The following is an 18,912-nucleotide window of genomic DNA, read 5'->3' as shown; positions in this document are numbered from 1 at the left end:
AGGCAGTGGGAATAGAACGGTGTCCTTAAGGGTGGGTATACAGGGCATAATTCAGACCTGATCGCAGAAGCAAATTTGTTAGCTAATGGGCAGAACCATGGGCACTGCATATAAAAATAAAGCTGCTAGTATTTACCCTGCACAGAAACAATATAACCTACTGTGGCAGTCCACTCCGGATGCCACCCCGGGTGTTTGCAGGACAGGGCACGACAGTTCGGGTGCCCCGAGCTAAGGCGGCCTGGTTTTAGGGCTAGACCAAGAGGAAGCCCAGGGAGGTGTTGGGACACAGCACGTTGTCTCTTTAGTGTTGTGTCAAAGATTATCTGGCAGTTGGAAATTATAGTATTGCATACCTCCCAACATGCGGGAACCCAGTGGCTGCAGGAGCCGCCGGAGCCATGACAGTCTCCACAGACTCTGCAAACTTCCTCTGGCCAGGTTAGTAACCAGCCTGGGTGTGTGTGTCAATTAGTTTTAAAAAAAAAAGTTTTTTTTTCCGCCCCTTTCTGTGTTTTTTGTTGTTGTTGTTGTTGTTGTTGTTGAACTGTGGTTTGGTGGTGTATGTTAAGGGACGCAAGATTCATATATCGCGCATCCGTTTCGTCCACCATGGAGGAGTTGTTAAGGGCCCTAACTAATGTGGCTGAGGGGCAACAATCCCTGATGCAGCTTTTCCAAACACAAGTACAGGCCCAGCAGGAAACCCTGTGACTGATTCGTGAGGAAGTGGGTCTCCTGCAACAGCATCACCAGGAGCCTAGGCCGTTAAAAAAGATGTGTCCCTCAGACATTGTGGAAGCCTACCTGGGGACCTTTGAGAGTGCGACTGCATACCTGGGATGGCCAGAGGATAGCTGGGTGAATAAGCTGGCCCCATATTTGACGGGGGATCCCCAGAAAACGTACTATGACCTCCCGGCGAACCAGGCGTCTACCTATTCGCAGCTTAAAGCTGTCATACTGGGTCGCATTGGCGTAACAAAGGCCTGCAAAGCCCAGCGGTTCCAGGACTGGCGTTGGACCTCGACAAAGAATTCTCGAATCCAGCTGGCTGAACGTCTAAAAAAATGGCGAGGTCTTGGCTTCAGCCGGAAAAGAATACATTTCTAAAAATGGTGAGGTCTTGGCTTCAGCCGGAAAAGAATACAGTTGCTCAAGTGGTGGAGACCATAGCCATAGACCACTGTGTGCGGGTCTTAGACAGAGGCATGCAAAGGTGGGTTCTCCAGGCTGACCCTCAAAATATAGAGGACCTAGCCACCACAATGGAGAGATATGCTGCACTGGGGAAAATGGCTAAGCCCTTAGACTGAGAGACTCGACCAGTCCCAAGACCCCGAACCCGTCAAACTCTGGAAACGGGGACCCGGACCAATCCAGTCATCTGCTATGAGTGCGGGGAACAGGGCCACATCCGAAATAACTGTACCAAGAAACCTGAGCCTATGGAGTGTGGAGCAGGGAAATCAGAGCAAGCAAACTACAGCTGTGTTGGAAGCAAGGGTTCCTCTGTGCCTTCCCGGTTACAGGTGACCATCCAGATCGCAGCACGGCCAATCCAGGCGCTTGTCGATACCGGTAGTGAATTGTCAATTATCTCCGCGGGGTCAGTCCCTGAAGACGCTGACCAGGTCTTACCTGCGGTTGAGGTGCTCTGCATCCATGGTGCTACTCGCAAGTACCCCAGAGTGTGGTTTCCAGTACAACTTTGGGGGCGGAAAATCCAGCTGGTGGTAGCCGTCACCTCGAGCTTGCCCTATCCTTTGATCCTGGGGCGAGATTTCCCTGGCCTGTCTGAACTGCTGGCGTTTCAACTCGAGGAGCTGCCTTCCTCTCCCAGCTTCGTGGCTCAAAGGTCGGGTAAGACCTCAGGAACCGAATGTGTCTGTGGAGTCAGTACGTCTATGCCAGAAGAGCCGACTAATTTGGAGGAGGCGAGTGACAAAAGGACATTGAGAACTGTCATGTCGCTTCAGGATTTCGGACGAGACCAGCGGGAAGACCCGAACCTTGCGACTGCTTTCCAAAACATTTGTACTTAATGGGAAAATGTATTCGCCCTTACCCAGGGGGGCAGCCCTTATTTCATAGTAGAAAAGGATTTACTATATCGGGTTGTCAAGAAGCGGGGCAAGAAAGTTGAGCAGCTTATAGTATCATGGGTCCATCAGGCTCTGGTCCTGGAAGCTGCCCATTCACAGGCTTGGGGAGGACATTTGGGGGAGGAGAAAACTCTGCAGATGATACAGCAGCATTTTTTCTGGCCGGGAATCCGAGCATCGGTAGCAAAGTACTGTCAGGAGTGACCCATCTGCCAGTGTACCGCACCAAAGCCCCAGTACAGAGCTCCCCTCATCCCTCGTCCGGTAATTTCCATTCCCTTTGAAAGGATTGGGGTGGATATTGTGGGGCCAGTAGAGAAATTAGCAAGGGGACATCAGTATATCTTAGTCCTCCTTGATTATGCCACAAGTTACCCTGAAGCCATCCCTCTAAGAAATATGAAGACAGCAACCATTGCCAAAGAATTATTGCTGATCTTCTCCCACCTGGGCATACCCAAGGAGGTCCTCACTGACCAGGGGACCCCCTTTATGTTCCGGTTGATGAGCAACTTATATCGTCTGCTGGGTGTTAAGAAGATTCGCACCTCAGTGTATCATCCCCAGACTGATGGCTTGGGGGAGCGTTTTAACTGCACACTCAAGCAGATGCTCAGGAGGGCAGTCACCCAGGACAAAAGGGATTGGGACCAGCTGCTACCTTTTCTGATGTTCGCCACCTGAGAGGTTCCCCAGTCCTCTATGGGCTTCAGCCCCTTTGAGCTGTTGTATGGCAGATAGCCCCAAGGAATCCTGGATCTCCTAAATGAGGGGTGGGGACAACAGATGTCCCCGGAGCCAAATGTAGTACTGTTCATTCACCAGCTCTACGGGCGGTTCCAGCAGATAGCTCCATTGGTCAGGGACCATATGACTCAGGCCCAGTCTATACAGAAATGTCATTATGATGTCCCATCTGAGAAACTGAGTTTTAACCCTGGAGACAAGGTCTTGGTCCTGGTAACCACAGTGGAGGGCAAGCTTTATGCCCATTGGCAAGGGCCATATACAGTGCTCGAGGCTGTGGGACCAGTGACTTATCGTGTGAGCCAAACGGGAAAGTGAAAGCTTACACAGATCTATCATATAAATCTGCTGAAGCCTTGGAAGGATAGCATCTGCAAGAGTGGCCAAGATCTCGGCATGCGTGGTCCTGATTGACAGATTTCTCGACGAGGTCAAGACACGTCAAGCTCAGGATATGGTCAGGAGAAATTTAGATGTTTTTTTGGCGATTCCAGGGAGGACTAAGATGATCAAGCACGATATCATTACTTCTCCGGGGGTAGTGGTCAATCTGCGGCCGTACCGGATACCCGAGGCAAAGAGGGACGCATTACACAAGGAAGTGGAGGAAATGTTACACCTGGGGGTTATTGAAGAGTCCACCAGTGAGTGGAATAACCCCATAGTGCTGGTTCCCAAGCCGTCCGGAGCACTGCGGTTCTGTAACGACTTCTGCAGGTTGAACCAAGTATCTAAATTTGATGCCTACCCCATGCCACGTGTTGATGAGATGATCGAGCAACTGGCCCAAAGCCAATACTTGACCACTCTTGACCTTACTAAAGGCTACTGGCAGATTCCCCTCACCGAGGCTGCCAAGGCGAAAACGGCTTTTTCCACCTCAGAAGGCCTGTTTCAGTATCGAGTCTTGCCATTTGGTCTTCACGGGGCCCTAGCCACATTCCAGCAGGCTATGAATAAGCTCCTCCAGCCCCACCGAAAGTACGCAGCCACATACCTAGATGACATTGTTATCTTTAGCGATGACTGGGAGTCTCATCTGGCCAAAGTGGAAGCCATATTAAAGACTCTGTGCTTCCACAGCTTCACGGCCAACCCAGAGAAGTGTGTGATAGGTATGTCGGAGGCCAACTACTTGGGGTACGTTGTGGGCCAGGGCCAAAGCAAACCTTAGGTCCATAAGGTGGAGCCGGTTGCTGCCTGGCCAAGGCCTGAGAGGAAAACCCAACTCAGGGCCACAAGTTTATTCCGAACTTTGCCACCAGAGCAGCCCCGCTCACTGATTGCTTGAAAACGCAAAGTCCGGACAAGCTTGTGTGGACGTTCCAGGTACATGAGGCTTGGAAAGACTTAAAAAGTGCCCTGTGTAAAGCACCAGTGTTGATAGCCCTGGAGTTCGGTAGAAGGTTCATCCTGCAGACGGATGCTTCAGGAACAGGCCTCGGTGCAGTGTTGTCTCAGGAGGTAGGTGGGGAAGAGAAACCAGTCCTCTACCTCTGCAAGAAACTACTGCCTAGGGAACAGCGATATGCCACGGTAGAGCAGGAATGCCTGGCTATCAAGTGGGCAGTGGAGACTCTGAGGTACTATCTCCTGGGACGGGAGTCCACCTTAATCACTGATCACGCTCCGCTCCAATGGATGTGCCTAAATAAGGAGACCAACACCCGGGTAACATGGTGGTTCCTTGCCCTCCAGCCATACCGCTTCAAGGTCCAGCACAGAGCAGGAGGATTACAGGGCAATGCGGATGCCCTTTCAAGGAAGTTCCTCTCCTCAAAAGGTGCAGAGCTCTGTGGCGTGAAGCTAGAGGGGGGGAGGAGGACTCTGAGAGAGAGGCCGACCTGAAAAGGGGTATGCCTGCTGAAACTGGCGAGCAGCTATGTGCGCCAAAGAAGGACTCAGCTTCACCCGTAGGCTCAAAGCTTAGGGGGAGGATATGTGGCAGTCCAGTCCGGATGCCACCCCGGGTGTTTGCAGGACAGGGCACAACAGTTTGGGTGCCCCGAGCTAAGGCGGCCTGGGTTTAGGGCTGGACCAAGAGGAAGCCCATGGAGGTGTTGGGACACAGCAGGTTGTCTCTTTAGTGTTGTCTCAAAGATTATCTGGCAGTTGGAAAATATAGTATTGTATTGCTGTTGATACACAGAACTACCCTGCAATTTCATTCATGAGATCCCATCCATGTAGGTCCAGTCCAGGTATTGGAGAAAGCACTCCCAGCAATCAGGCACACCTGTGCCCAGGGGTGTATCTAGGGGTCTGAGCGCCCCTGGCAAAGTAAGGAACTGGCGACCCCACCTCCCCCACCCAGAGGCACAGAGGGGGAGCAGTTGGTTACAGATAGGCTGAGGTCAGGGACACTGAGGGAGAATTACAGAGAGGGTGCGGGTAGGGACAATGAGATGGAGGGCTTACAGGTAGGCTGAGATCAGGGACACTGAGGGGCAATTACAGGGAGTGTGTGGGCAGGGACACTGAGGGGGAATTACAGGAGTATGCAGGCAGGGACACTGAGGGGGAATTACGGGGAGGGTACGGGCAGGGATACTGAGGTTATATTACAGGAGGGTGTGGGCAGGGACACTGAGGGGGGAGTCACAGGGAGGCTGAGGTCAGGAATACTGAGGAAGAATTATAGGGAGGGTGCAGGCAGGGACACTGAGGAGGAATTACGAGGAGGGTGCGGGCAGGGACACTGAGATGGAATTACGGGGAGGGTGCAGGCAGGGAGACTGAGGGGGAATTACAAGGTGTGTGCAGGCATGGGCACTGAGGAGGGAATTACGGTAAGGGTGCGGGTAGGGACAGAGAGGGAATTACGGGGAGGGTGCGGGCAGGGAGACTGAGGGGGGGTTATGGGAAGGGTGCGGGCAGGGACAATGAGAGGGAATTACAATAGTACATGGGCAAGGTCACTGAGGGGGCAGTTACAGGGATGGTGTGGGCAGGGACACTGAGGGGGAATTACAAGGAGGGTGCGGACAGGAACACCGAGGGGATATTTGCACACATACATACAGTTAAAAACCCCTGTCTAGGTGTGATGGCACTACATGTCACAGCAAATCCAGTTGACAAGGTGTGTTGGGACTTGTAGTCTCAACACAGCTGGGCAGGCAGTTACTGGTCTAGATACCTCTCCATACAGAGCTCTTTGTAACCTGTTATCCAGACTGCCAGGATAGACCATGCAGTGCAGCTACGGTACCACAGAATATGTACAGGTATGCTCATGCTGCACTGCTGACTGGTGCTGATTGTAGTGGCTGGTGTTTGGTGAAAGACCACGTGGGACCAATGAGAAGGGGAACGGATGAGGAAGAGGAGGTACCTCGCCCCTACCCACACCTGGAAGTGCCCCGCTCCCCGGCTATATTCACAGAGAGTGTCAGAGTGCAATACGCTTCTGAGAGTCCAGCAGTGGATGAGCACTGCTAAGGGATGTACTCAGTGAGAACTACTATGTCATTCTACCAGCTGGCATGGATGGCACTGCTGTGCGGCGCCCCCTCCCCTTGGCCGGCGCCCCTGGCAAGTGCCATCCTGGCCAATAGGAAGATACACCCCTGCCTGTGCCACACTTTTATAAAGCTTGTTAGGGCAAGGGTTCAGGGCTCCTGATGCCAACAAGTGGCCAGGCAATAGAGGGCGGGCCAGTGGGTTAGAGCATACTTGCCTACCTGACCCTCTCCATGAGGGAGAAAATGCTCTGTTCATGGACTTTCCTGGTAATGTATGATTGCCATCACCTGTGGTGAGCTAGTTAATTGATAAGAAAGGTGTTTCACCACAGGTGATGGCAATCATACATTACCAGGAAAGTCCAGGAACAGAGCATTTTCTCCCTCATGGAGAGGGTCAGGTAGGCAAGTATGGGTTAGAGACAGGGAGCCTGAGATTGTGTACATGCTGTTTGTGAACTGGTGCCTAATTAAGGTACCCATTGAAATTGCTGTGAAAAGTCTGTTTACTATGCTGTGGAAGTAAACGGTCTGCATTTCTTTCATACAACTGTGTCAGCGTCTTGTCTGGTGGAAGGTCGCTTGTTACACTACCTAAAAATCTAACTCTACTCGCAAATGTTATATCTGCCCCCCCCTGCAGTGCACATGGTTTTACCCATTAGTTGACAAATTTGCTGCTGTGATCAGGTCTGAATTAGGCCCACAGTGTGAGAGTGTAAGTTAGTTGAGAGATCCATTTAGAAATCATTTAGATTTACCTTTTTTAAACATGTTTCCATGACGGCTAAATTATCTCTAGCTATATAGATACAGATGTAAGCATAAAAACAAGTTGGCATTTGAAATTACATTTGCTGGGGAAAATTTCATCCTTATAACAAAAATAATATCAAAATAACATAATCATCTTATTTTTTTTAGGTTGGGGCTCCACTTCTGACCCCGTACCTCCTCGGTCCTCCATGGGTCCACACACTGACTAGATGGAGCTGTAGGAGCAGATGTAGGCAGCACTGTTGTCTAGCAGGTTGTTGATGGTATAGTGGCAGCAGGTAATTGGGGCTTTTGTTTACTCAAACTGCTTCAGTCAGTTCTACCAAGCACAAATATATTTATTTATTTATTAGCAGTTTCTTATATAGCGCAGCATATTCCGTTGCGCTTTACAATTAGAACAACAATTATAGAACAAAACTGGGTAAAGACAGACAGACAGACAGAGGTAGGAAGGCCCTGCTCGCGAGCTTACAATCTATAGGGAAATAGGCATTGATACACAAGGATAGATGCTACTTGTCACATAATGGTTCCCCAGGTTGCTAGGTTCTTAATGGGTTGTATATGATATGATCACCCAGCAATGTTGGAAGACAAAATGTGAGTTTATGTGGACTGTACAGAGGGGATGTAACTTGATAGGGAAGCTGTGAAGGTTATGTGTGTGGGTCAGAAATTTGGTAGGCTTGTCTGAAGAGATGAGTTTTCAGAGAACGTTTAAAGGTTTGGAGACTAGAGGAGAGTCTTATTGTTCTATAATATATATCAACTAGTTACCAGCCCATCAAAATGACAGAACAACATAAAAGTAATGTCAGCACCAGTGGCTGTGCACGCCCGAATGGAGCAAACGATGTGCAAAACACTTGAATTCCCCCATAGAGGTGAGGAGCAGCACTAGCCTTTTATTATAGGATATTTAATGCCATTCAGTAGCGAGTGAATTGGAAGGCTGCTACTCTGGTTAAATTGCATAGTTGGAAAATGATGGTAGTAAATTGTTCGTATTTGTCCCATATAAAATCCAACTATAGCCGCCTGAATTCCTCAAGTGAGCCAAAAACTTGACACAAACTTTGCTGGGTTTGTGGTTGGTAGGGCAAGTTCTGCTGGGAGACCTGAGTGGGCTGAAAGGTGTATGGTGTAATCCCTCTGCAGGCTCAGCTGGATCCACTACAGTGAGGATGATGTGCTCTTCCACTGGCTATTACACAGCCACTTCTGGAGCTGAACAGGGTGGTAACACAGGAGCTGTGCCTGCAGCATTCAATAACATCAATTACAGTGTGTACCTTAGAAAACACTATTGCTACCTACTCTGACATTAGAATGCCATTGACATTTTAACGAAAATAGATTTGTCGATTTATAAAAGTATTAAACTGTATTAATCAGGTCCTATTAGGTCCACATGCATAAACCTCATATAGTCTGAGGATTGTCCGGAACATAAACCATAACATCTTAACTATAATAAATAAAGACACGGAGACTTGAATTTGGCAGAAATTGTTAGCTATTTATTTAAGTGAACTATTAACTGTGAATAATTAAACTAAAGTATGGTGGCCAGAAAGAACGGCTAAACAACCCTATCCCATAGATAACTATCTTATTAAACAGAACTTACGTAAACCTTCCAACACACAAATAGGTATCCGCTCAACCTCCATCCTGACTACCCACCCGTGAAGGTGATGAGGCTGCCACCCGTGAAGGCGGTCCAGCAGATGTAAAACCAGTCAGCGAAGGAGAGCGCACCTAAAATCAACAACCAAATGACCTCCAATTCACTCTTTAATCCAACAAATGTAAACTTGCCGTTCTTTCCCGCCAACAGTGAAGTTCTGTTCTACAGAACTACCCACCGCCACCATACCCCTAAACCTACCGAACCAACCACCGAAAACAGATCCTCCAAAAATATAGATAGTCCCTGTCCTGTCAAGTGCACACCATCCGGTCTAAACAAGTAGAAGTGCCGAAACTTGATCCGCAGATGCCAAACCACAGCACCGCCATGGGCCATCACAAACTTAGCCACCGCTGAATTCACCTTCCGGAGAGCCACATCGATCGCTCGACCATCCACCACTCCACGCCAAAACAACCGCGGCACCATACAAGACCAGATAAGACTACAGCCTGGCCAAGCGTCAGAAATCACTTGCAGATACTGAATAATGGCCAATCGAAGATTCACTGCCTTCCTCCTACCTAGGTCGTTCCCTCCTAAGTGAATCACCAACAGTTTGGGGATGCCAAACCGCCGAACCTGCTCCATAAGCTTCGCTTTCAGGTCATGCCAAAGCATACCACGCACACCTATCCACCGCACATCATCCGAGCTAACAAAGCAAGGAGCCCCTTCCGTAGCCAAAAATTTGGCTGCCCAATAAACATAGGAATGGCCAATCACCCACACATCACACACATCCACCTGCCAACCTAAAGGGGGAAAAAACAGATAAACAAATGTGAATATGTGAGGTAAAACCAAACCCAGCCCAGAACAGGAACCAACTATCAGAACGAGGATCTGCCAAAAAGAAAAAAAATTAAATAGAGGACTATAACTTTCCTCTTGAACTAGCTTCAGGCCAATCGAAGCAACAGAAAGACACAAAAGGAAAAAACAAAATAACAAAAAAAAGGGGGGGGGGGAGGTTAGAGCTGGGAGGGGGGGGGGGGTTTGGGGGGAACACAGAATAACTCGGCTGGAGGTGAAACGTAAAAACCTGCTGAGGAACTTGTAATTAGATGCCAATTAGCCGAATTGAATGAATTAAGCCAAATTAGTTCGTCAGTTCAGGCAAAAAATTGCGATGCACTCCAAACCCCCACTGCCAGCAGTGGCGAGTAGCTAGCCTTCCGAGTAGGGAGGACAGGGGAGACAAACAAAACAGCATAAACACACTGAACTGAAACACATAACGCAGTAAACGAACAACATGTTAGTATCAACAAACTCGCTTACGCAACAGCGGGCCGAATGTAACGCTTATAAGCCGCCGACTTCCAGCGGCCCAAAGCCTTAATTTCGTCCACAGCGCGCCCTGCAGATGCTGCGGAAGTGGCGGCCCCGATTCTAAAGGAATGTGAACTAAAGTCCTGAGGGGAGAGGCCCAAACTGGACAGGCAGCGCCGCATCATCCATGTAAATTGGTACTTCGTCAATGGCGACCCATCGTAATGTAGCAGCCAAGACCCCTCAGACAAGGGCCTGACCTCCGCATACCGACTAGCTAACGCCACCGGACAACAGTCCTCACCACCCGATGGTGCCAAAGAGATCCAATGACCTCTACCCATCTGATCAGTTTAGGAGCGGCGCAGCCTGCACAGCACGGACCCCCACCCACGACAACATCCGCACGCCGCATCATCGCCTCGGACTTCTTAGAAGCCTCAACCAGCTCAGAAACCCTGAACGCGCCATGGAAAGCCATGGAAGCACCCTCGCCAGCAGGAAACCCTTCGTAAAATCCGGCATACCCTTCAATTTAGAATAAAAGGATATCCCGGCGAGGTATCGAGACACCACGGCCCTCGATCTCCCCATTACGAAGAGTTGCCAAACGAAGTCTAGAAACAAGCTCTGACCCCTCGTACCTCTAGGCTCTTGGTCACGGGAAAAGTCTTCCCACTCCTTCCAGGCCCGACGGTATCCAGCGAGAGTGGAGGAGCCAAAGACAGCTCTGCTAGCCCTTCCAATCCGCCATGATGACCTGCCAAACATAAGAAGGGCAGGGCAAACCTGCCGAATCAGCCTCCGGGGCCAGCAAATGGAACCTATCCCACTGCCCCCTGGACAATGCATCGGCGATCCCATTATCAAACCCGGGGACGTGTTGAGCCCTCAACAGAATATTGCTGCGCATACAAGTCAGCATGAGTCGCGACAACACCCGGAGGGCCTTAGCTCTTTGGTTGTTAACCGCGTGCACGACCCCTAAGTTATCGCAGCGGAAGAGAATACTGCGATCGCAAAGGCGCTCTCCCCAAAACTCCAAGGCCACCATGATGGGAAAAAGCTCCGCGACCAAGACTCGGGCCATGAGGCCGCGCACCAAGCCCAGTCTAAGTAACAACCGAACCCCGACGAGCCCGCCGCATCCGTGAACAACTGCAGGTCGAAACTGTCAACGAGCGGGGCCATCCAGATCAGCACACCATTGAAATCCGCCAGAAACGAAACCCACATAGCGAGGTCCCGCCTAATCTCAGCCGAGAAACAGACAAAATGGTGCGGCCTGGACACCCCAGCCGTGAACCGTTCCAACTTTCGACAAAAAACCCGGCCCATGGGAATCACCCGACAGGCAAAGTTCAACAGGCCTAGGAGGGATTGAGCCTCCCGCAACGTCACCTTACGCCACTCCGAGCACTGCGCAATGGACTCCCGAAGCTTCGCAACCTTGTCCTGAGGCAGCCGGCAAGCCCCCGCGACCGTATCGATCTCGATACCTAAAAAGGACAAACAGGAGAGGGACCCCTCCGTCTTGTCCTCGGCCACAGGGACGCCAAAATACCCCAACAAGGCACGCAGCGAAAACAGCCGGAAACCACAGCGAGGAGAACCCGCGGGCCCCACGCACAAAAAATCATCCAGGTAATGTGCAATCCTGCTACCTCCGCAAGAAAACTCCACACACCAATGTAAAAAGGCTGAACTTTTCGAAAAATGCACACGAAACGGAACACCCCATAGGCAGACACTTGTCTACAAAGTATTCCTCCCCGACGCGGAAACCCATGAATCGAAACGACTCCGGGTGCAAAGGGGAGCAAGCGAAAATCCGATTCAACATCCAGTTTAGCCATGAGGGCCCCGGGGCCACAGCCCCGAACCATGTCCAAAGCATCCTCAAAGGACTGATACACCACCTAACAATATTCCGGCGAAATTGCATCGTTCACCGAGGACCCAGATGGATAAGACAAATGTTGAATGACCCGGAACTTACCCGGAGCCTTTTTGGGCACGACCCCCATCTGGGAAATAATCAAATCCTCGACAGGTGGCAGCGCAAAGGGGCCCGCCATTCTCCCCAGGCGAACCTCCTGCTCAACCTTTTCCCGAAGCACGTCAGGGAAATCCCGAGCAGACTGCAGGTTCCTAGCGGCCCGAACCAAAACCTCCCCCCACCACTGGTAAACGAAAACCCGACGCAAAACCCTCCCGCAGAAATTTTGCGTCGTCTGTGTTTGGGTACCACCCCGACCATTTTAGCATGGCCCCCAAACGAACCGGGGTCGGCGCCCTAACTAGCGGCAAGCCCCCCAGCTGTTTTTCCGGCTGGGCCCGCGGCCGCCCTGGCACCCGGTCGCCCCCCTCGCGGAAGCAATTGGAAGCAGGGTGGGATCCGTTACATCGTAAGCAAAGGCGGCACCGTTGCCCGAGGGGGCACGTGGAATTGTTGAACGCAAAACACTTCCCCTTCGCCGGCACCTGCTGCGGAGAATGGGCCGCGGCCCAAGGGCGGCGCGGCGGAGCCTCAACCGCAGGGCCGAAACTGACTCGCCGCCGCGGCCTGCGCAACAGCCGCCCCCTTAGTCACCATCTTCATATCCTGCGCTCACGTGACCCGAAGCCATACCTCCACATCTTTGCATCCAAAGTCAATGATGTGCTGGCAATCCTGCTTCTGACGAAATTGCTTGTCATAATGCAGCCACGAATCGTCCTTAGACTGACGCTGCATGTCATGCACGAGGTGGATATACCTGATGACGTTCATGTGTTCATCAGGGCGATCCTCCAAGTAGCACGCCGCAAAGACACAGAAACCCGCCAACCAGTTGTCATACGAGCGGAAGGCCTCCGCCCCAATACCGCCCTTCGCAAGCGCATCCTTACCTTCCCTCTTGGTGTCCTCCGTCAACGTAAAAAGGTTGACGTATTCCCCCCGTCTAATCTTCCTCCTGCAACTCTCACGCAACCCTCGCAAGACTGCCGTGCACTCGCAGCGAACCACGCCCGGCAAATTACGCCTCCTTCTTTCCCGACGGGAACTACTACTACTCTTCCGAGATCGTTTATCCCGGTGCCGCGCCTCACGCCGCGCGTACTTGATAGCCCTCTTCCTAGCCTTTGCGGTGCTACTAACCGCAGACTGGCACGACGAAGAAGAGGAAGAAGATCTACTTGATGTACTGCCGTACGAGGAAGAAGAGGACCCCAGCGACATAGCAACTGTATCGGCGTCCCACTCACCAGCAGGCCCGCCTACGGAAGGCGAAACGTCAGCCACGACTGGCTCCTCGTCCTGATCGCCATTCCGGATCCGCACCTGAAAAAGAAGGGACAACCGCCACAGGAGCCGAAGCCCCCCCCGGCGGGAATGAAAGCAGACACCCCTGCGGGCGATGGGGTAGCGCTACCCAGCAACGCAGCGGCGGAGCCCAGACTGCGACACGCCTGTAGAAACTGCGCCATGGCGGGGCTAGAAGCCCCTGATAGAACGGCTGCGTCGACCGAAGCAGGAACCACGAGGATGGCTCCAACCGCGTCTTCACCCGCCCAGGCCGGCCTCGCATGGGACCGGCGCTATCCTCCCTAAGAACCCCCATTCTCTCCTGCGGTGCACCACGAGCCACAGCGCTGCCACGGCCCCCACTGCCCCCCCCCACCAGGAGAACTCGCTGACCCCAGCCTCCAGGCATCACCCCCCCCCCCCTCTGATCCCGTACCGACACAACCAAAGGCCCCCGGGAGCCTCCCCTGCTAGAGCAAGGAGAGCGCCCAGGGAGTCCAGCAGCCCCACGGGCGCGCGCACGCGACACGGAAATTGCCTGGCTTAAGGGATGGCCAGTGGAAGAGCCACTGGCCCCATCCCTACAAGCAGTCCCCTCATTCTCTGGGGAGCCGCCGGTGACTCTCAGTGTAGGGTGCAGGGAACGCGCGCGCACGCGTCCCCGCGCCGCAGCCAGCGGGCACCCCGGCCGGCTCCCCCCGCTGGCTGCCAGATCCAGTTCGCCACAGGCTGCCGCCCTGTCCCCCGCCAGCCGCCGCAGCGCCGGAGGGATCCCCCCGGCCCTCGCGGCATAGCCGGCGAAGGGGCGGACACATGCGCTGCCGCATGCGCCCATGGACGGGCGCCCGCAGCAGCGCCAGCAGGCTCAGCCCCGGCCGTGAGCAAAGTGCTCAGGCCCGGGGCACCGGACGCTGGCTCCCGAGCAGGAGCTGCATCAATATAGCGGGCAGGGGGGCCAGAGGAGCGGCGGGGACGGGGCATGGCAGGCCACAAGTTCATACCCTCCAACTGTACCTTTTTAATAGGTACAGTACCTTTTTTTTTTTTTTATGGTCTGTACCGATTTTTGGCTCTCCAAACTTCCATTGAAAGCTTACCCGCGGCCACGCCCCTTTTTCGGATTTGTACCTATTTTTCTGTGTAAAATGTTGGAGGGTATGCAAGTTAATCCCAGGTAATGGAGGCACAGTATAAAGCACACTGCCACAGCAGCAGCAACCTAATATTTCACAATGTGCAAGCAGCACAGCAAGGAGACAAAGGGGGGAAGAGCACTTACCCTCACCACGACAAAAGCAGAAGAGGCTGACCCAGCCCCTTTCTCAGGCTTAAGAACCCATTCCACCTACCCCCAGCATTCATTCCTATTGGCTAACAATAATACTCCCATAATGCCTTACCATCCTGCCCCCAGACTAGCTGAGGTTTAACCCACTCCTCTCCTATTCTGTCAATTCGTTCTCCTAATGTCCACATAATTATAATGTTGACTCACTGTGAACATGTTAACACTGATGAAACGTGGACATATTCAAAATGTCTAAACTGCCTTTTAAAGGTAAGTCTACCCTAACTCTGCTGCTAACCGTAATCCCTACACCTAACCCTAATGCTAATGTCAACATTTTCACAATATCAACATTACATATGTCGACATTTACTGCATGTATACTAATCGCATATGTACTTACATATGTGATTAGTAAAGCAAAGGGCCGCTCTACCGAAAAGAGCTGCCCTTTGCAATCACTGCACTCCCAGGTTTTGGCCCCAGGAGTCGCTCTGCACTTTGGGCCTGGTGGCTAGCTTCGCTCGCCACAGGTTATATTCCCACTCGGTTGGTGGCGTGGACCCACCAGTCGAGTGGGAATAACCTGGGCTGGTTGGGATTCCGGCAGTCAGCATTTCACCAGCTGTCAGGATTCCGGCGTCGGTCTCCTGATCGCCGGGATCCAAAGAGTATTTTAACTGCATCCCCTTCATACATATGGAAAATGCGGCCACAGTCCAAAAACGTCCTTTTTCAGGTTTTTGGACGCATTTTGCTTTTAGTAATACTGCCCTGTAAATGTTAACATTGTGAACGTTGACCTAGTAACTGCGTACTAGCTGGGGCTCTAAGGGAGACTGATCTATGTCCTTCACGTGTATGCCAGGCAGGATTTCTGGGGTATGAGATGCCTCATCTCCTCCTCATATGTGGTGACGTCAGTGTGCAATGGTAAGCTCCTACCAAAACCAAAGAAAATTAAGCAAAATGTATGCTCACACTGTGCTGGGCTAATGCGTTCAAACTCCAGGACAACTAATACCTACAGTTGTTTCCATCCAAACACGCTGCAAACTCCGTGCAGGATTAGAATTTTTTTGTCAGGATACAGCAGGTACTACAGTTGGTCAATACAAGTCACCATTGAGCGACATTGGCACCTTCTAACTAGTGATGAGCGGGTTCGGTTCCTCGGAATCCGAACCCCCCCCAAACTTCACCCATTTTACATGGTTCCGAGGCAGATTCAAATCTTCCCGCCTTGCTCGGTTAACCTGAGCGTGCCCAAAAATCATCATCCCGCTGTCGGATTCTCGCGAGATTCGGATTCTATATAAGGAGCCCCGCGTCGCCGCCATTTTTCACTCGTGCATTGGAAATGATAGTGAGAGGACGTGGCTGGCGTCCTCTCAGTTTTATTCAGGTGGCTGCAAATATCTGTGCTCACTGCTTTATTGTGGGGACTGGGGACCAGCAGTATTATATAGGAGGAGTACAGTGCAGAGTTTTGCTGACCAGTGACCACCAGTATTATACGTTCTCTGCCTGAAAAACGCTCCATATCTGTGCTCACTGTGCTGCATATATCTGTGCTCACACTGCTTTATTGTGGGGACTGGGGACCAGCAGTATTATATAGGAGGAGTACAGTGCAGAGTTTTGCTGACCAGTGACCACCAGTATTATATGTTCTCTGCCTGAAAAACGCTCCATATCTGTGCTGCATTGTAGTATATAGTAGGAGTACAGTGCATAATTTTGCTGACCACCAGTATATAATATATAGCAGTACGGTACAGTAGGCCACTGCTCTACCTACCTCTGTGTCGTCAAGTATACTATCCATCCATACCTGTGGTGCATTTCAGTTTTGCACAGTTTGCTGACCACCAGTATATAATATATAGCAGTACGGTACAGAAGGCCACTCCTCTACCTACCTCTGTGTCGTCAAGTATACTATCCATCCATACCTGTGGTGCATTTCAGTTTTGCAGTTTGCTGACCACCAGTATATATATTATATAGCAGTAAGGTACAGTGGGCCACTGCTCTACCTACCTCTGTGTCGTCAAGTATACTATCCATCCATACCTGTGGTGCATTTCAGTTTTGCACAGTTTGCTGACCACCAGTATATAATATATAGCAGTACGGTACAGAAGGCCACTGCTCTACCTACCTCTGTGTCGTCAAGTATACTATCCATCCATACCTGTGGTGCATTTCAGTTTTGCACAGTTTGCTGACCACCAGTATATAATATATAGCAGTACGGTACAGTAGGCCACTGCTCTACCTACCTCTGTGTCGTCAAGTATACTATCCATCCATACCTGTGGTGCATTTCAGTTTTGCACAGTTTGCTGACCACCAGTATATAATATATAGCAGTACGGTACAGAAGGCCACTGCTCTACCTACCTCTGTGTCGTCAAGTATACTATCCATCCATACCTGTGGTGCATTTCAGTTTTGCACAGTTTGCTGACCACCAGTATGTAATATATAGCAGTACGGTACAGTAGGCCACTGCTCTACCTAATTCTGTGTCGTCAAGTATACTATCCATCCATACCTGTGGTGCATTTCAGTTGTGCGCAGTATATATAGTAGTAGGCCATTGCTATTGATACTGGCATATAATTCCACACATTAAAAAATGGAGAACAAAAATCTGGAGGGTAAAATAGGGAAAGATCAAGATCAACTTCCACCTCGTGCTGAAGCTGCTGCCACTAGTCATGGCCGAGACGATGAAATGCCATCAACGTCGTCTGCCAAGGCCGATGCCCAATGTCATAGTAGAGAGCATGTAAAATCCAAAAAACAAAAGTTCAGTAAAATGACCCAAAAATCAAAATTAAAAGCGACTGAGGAGAAGCGTAAACTTGCCAATATGCCATTTTCAACACGGAGTGGCAAGGAACGGCTGAGGCCCTGGCCTATGTTCATGGCTAGTGGTTCAGCTTCACATGAGGATGGAAGCATTCATCCTCTCGCTAGAAAACTGCAGTGCCACTCCTAGATGGGCCAGGTGTTTGTGTCGGCCACTTGGGTCGCTTAGCTTAGTCACACAGCTACCTCATTGCGCCTATTTTTTTCTTTGCATCATGTGCTGTTTGGGGACTATTTTTTTGAAGTGCCATCCTGTCTGACACTGCAGTGCCACTCCTTGATGGGCCAGGTGTTTGTGTCAGCCACTTGGGTCGCTTAGCTTAGTCACACAGCTACCTCATTGCGCCTCTTTTTTTCTTTGCTTCATGTGCTGTTTGGGGACAATTTTTTTGAAGTGCCATCCTGTCTGACACTGCAGTGCTACTCCTAGATGGGCCAGGTGTTTGTGTCGGCCACTTGGGTTGCTTAGCTTAGTCACACAGCTACCTCATTGCTCCTCTTTTTTTCTTTGCATCATGTGCTGTTTGGGGACTATTTTTTTGAAGTGCCATCCTGTCTGACACTGCAGTGCCACTCCTAGATGGGCCAGGTGTTTGTGTCGGCCACTTGGGTTGCTTAGCTTAGTCACACAGCTACCTCATTGCTCCTCTTTTTTTCTTTGCATCATGTGCTGTTTGGGGACTATATTTTTGAAGTGCCATCCTGTCTGACACTGCAGTGCCACTCCTAGATGGGCCAGGTGTTTGTGTCGGCCACTTGGGTTGCTTAGCTTAGTCACACAGCTACCTCATTGCGCCTCTTTTTTTCTTTGCATCATGTGCTGTTTGGGGACTATTTTTTTGAAGTGCCATCCTGTCTGACACTGCAGTGCCACTCCTAGATGGGCCAGGTGTTTGTGTCGGCCACTTGGGTTGCTTAGCTTAGTCACACAGCTACCTCATTGCTCCTCTTTTTTTCTTTGCATCATGTGCTGTTTGGGGACTATTTTTTTGAAGTGCCATCCTGTCTGACACTACAGTGCCACTCCTAGATGGGCCAGGTGTTTGTGTCGGCCACTTGGGTTGCTTAGCTACTAGGTGACTAAATTAGTAGCTCAGTTATTTTGATTTAACCATCTGTGCTGCAGCATGGATATCACTAAAACCTGCACTGTTGGTGTGCCTTGAGGACCGTGGTTGGGAATGCCTGGTCTAGAGGTTTGTTACACAAGTTGTTACCCAGCAGAGTTGCGAAGTGCAGCACTTTCTTAGGAATCTGACACTAATCACCTAGCAAATAGTAATAGCATTAGATGGTGGAACTAAGATTCAGAAGAACCACCACCCACTGTACCTGTGTTCACAGCTTTATGCCGTTTCCATTCTCTCCTCTACACCTGTGAACAATAGTTG

This window comes from Pseudophryne corroboree, chromosome 4, assembly GCF_028390025.1.
Source record: "Pseudophryne corroboree isolate aPseCor3 chromosome 4, aPseCor3.hap2, whole genome shotgun sequence".
Taxonomy (NCBI): Eukaryota; Metazoa; Chordata; class Amphibia; order Anura; family Myobatrachidae; genus Pseudophryne; species Pseudophryne corroboree.
Note: the sequence above shows the minus strand (reverse complement) of the source record.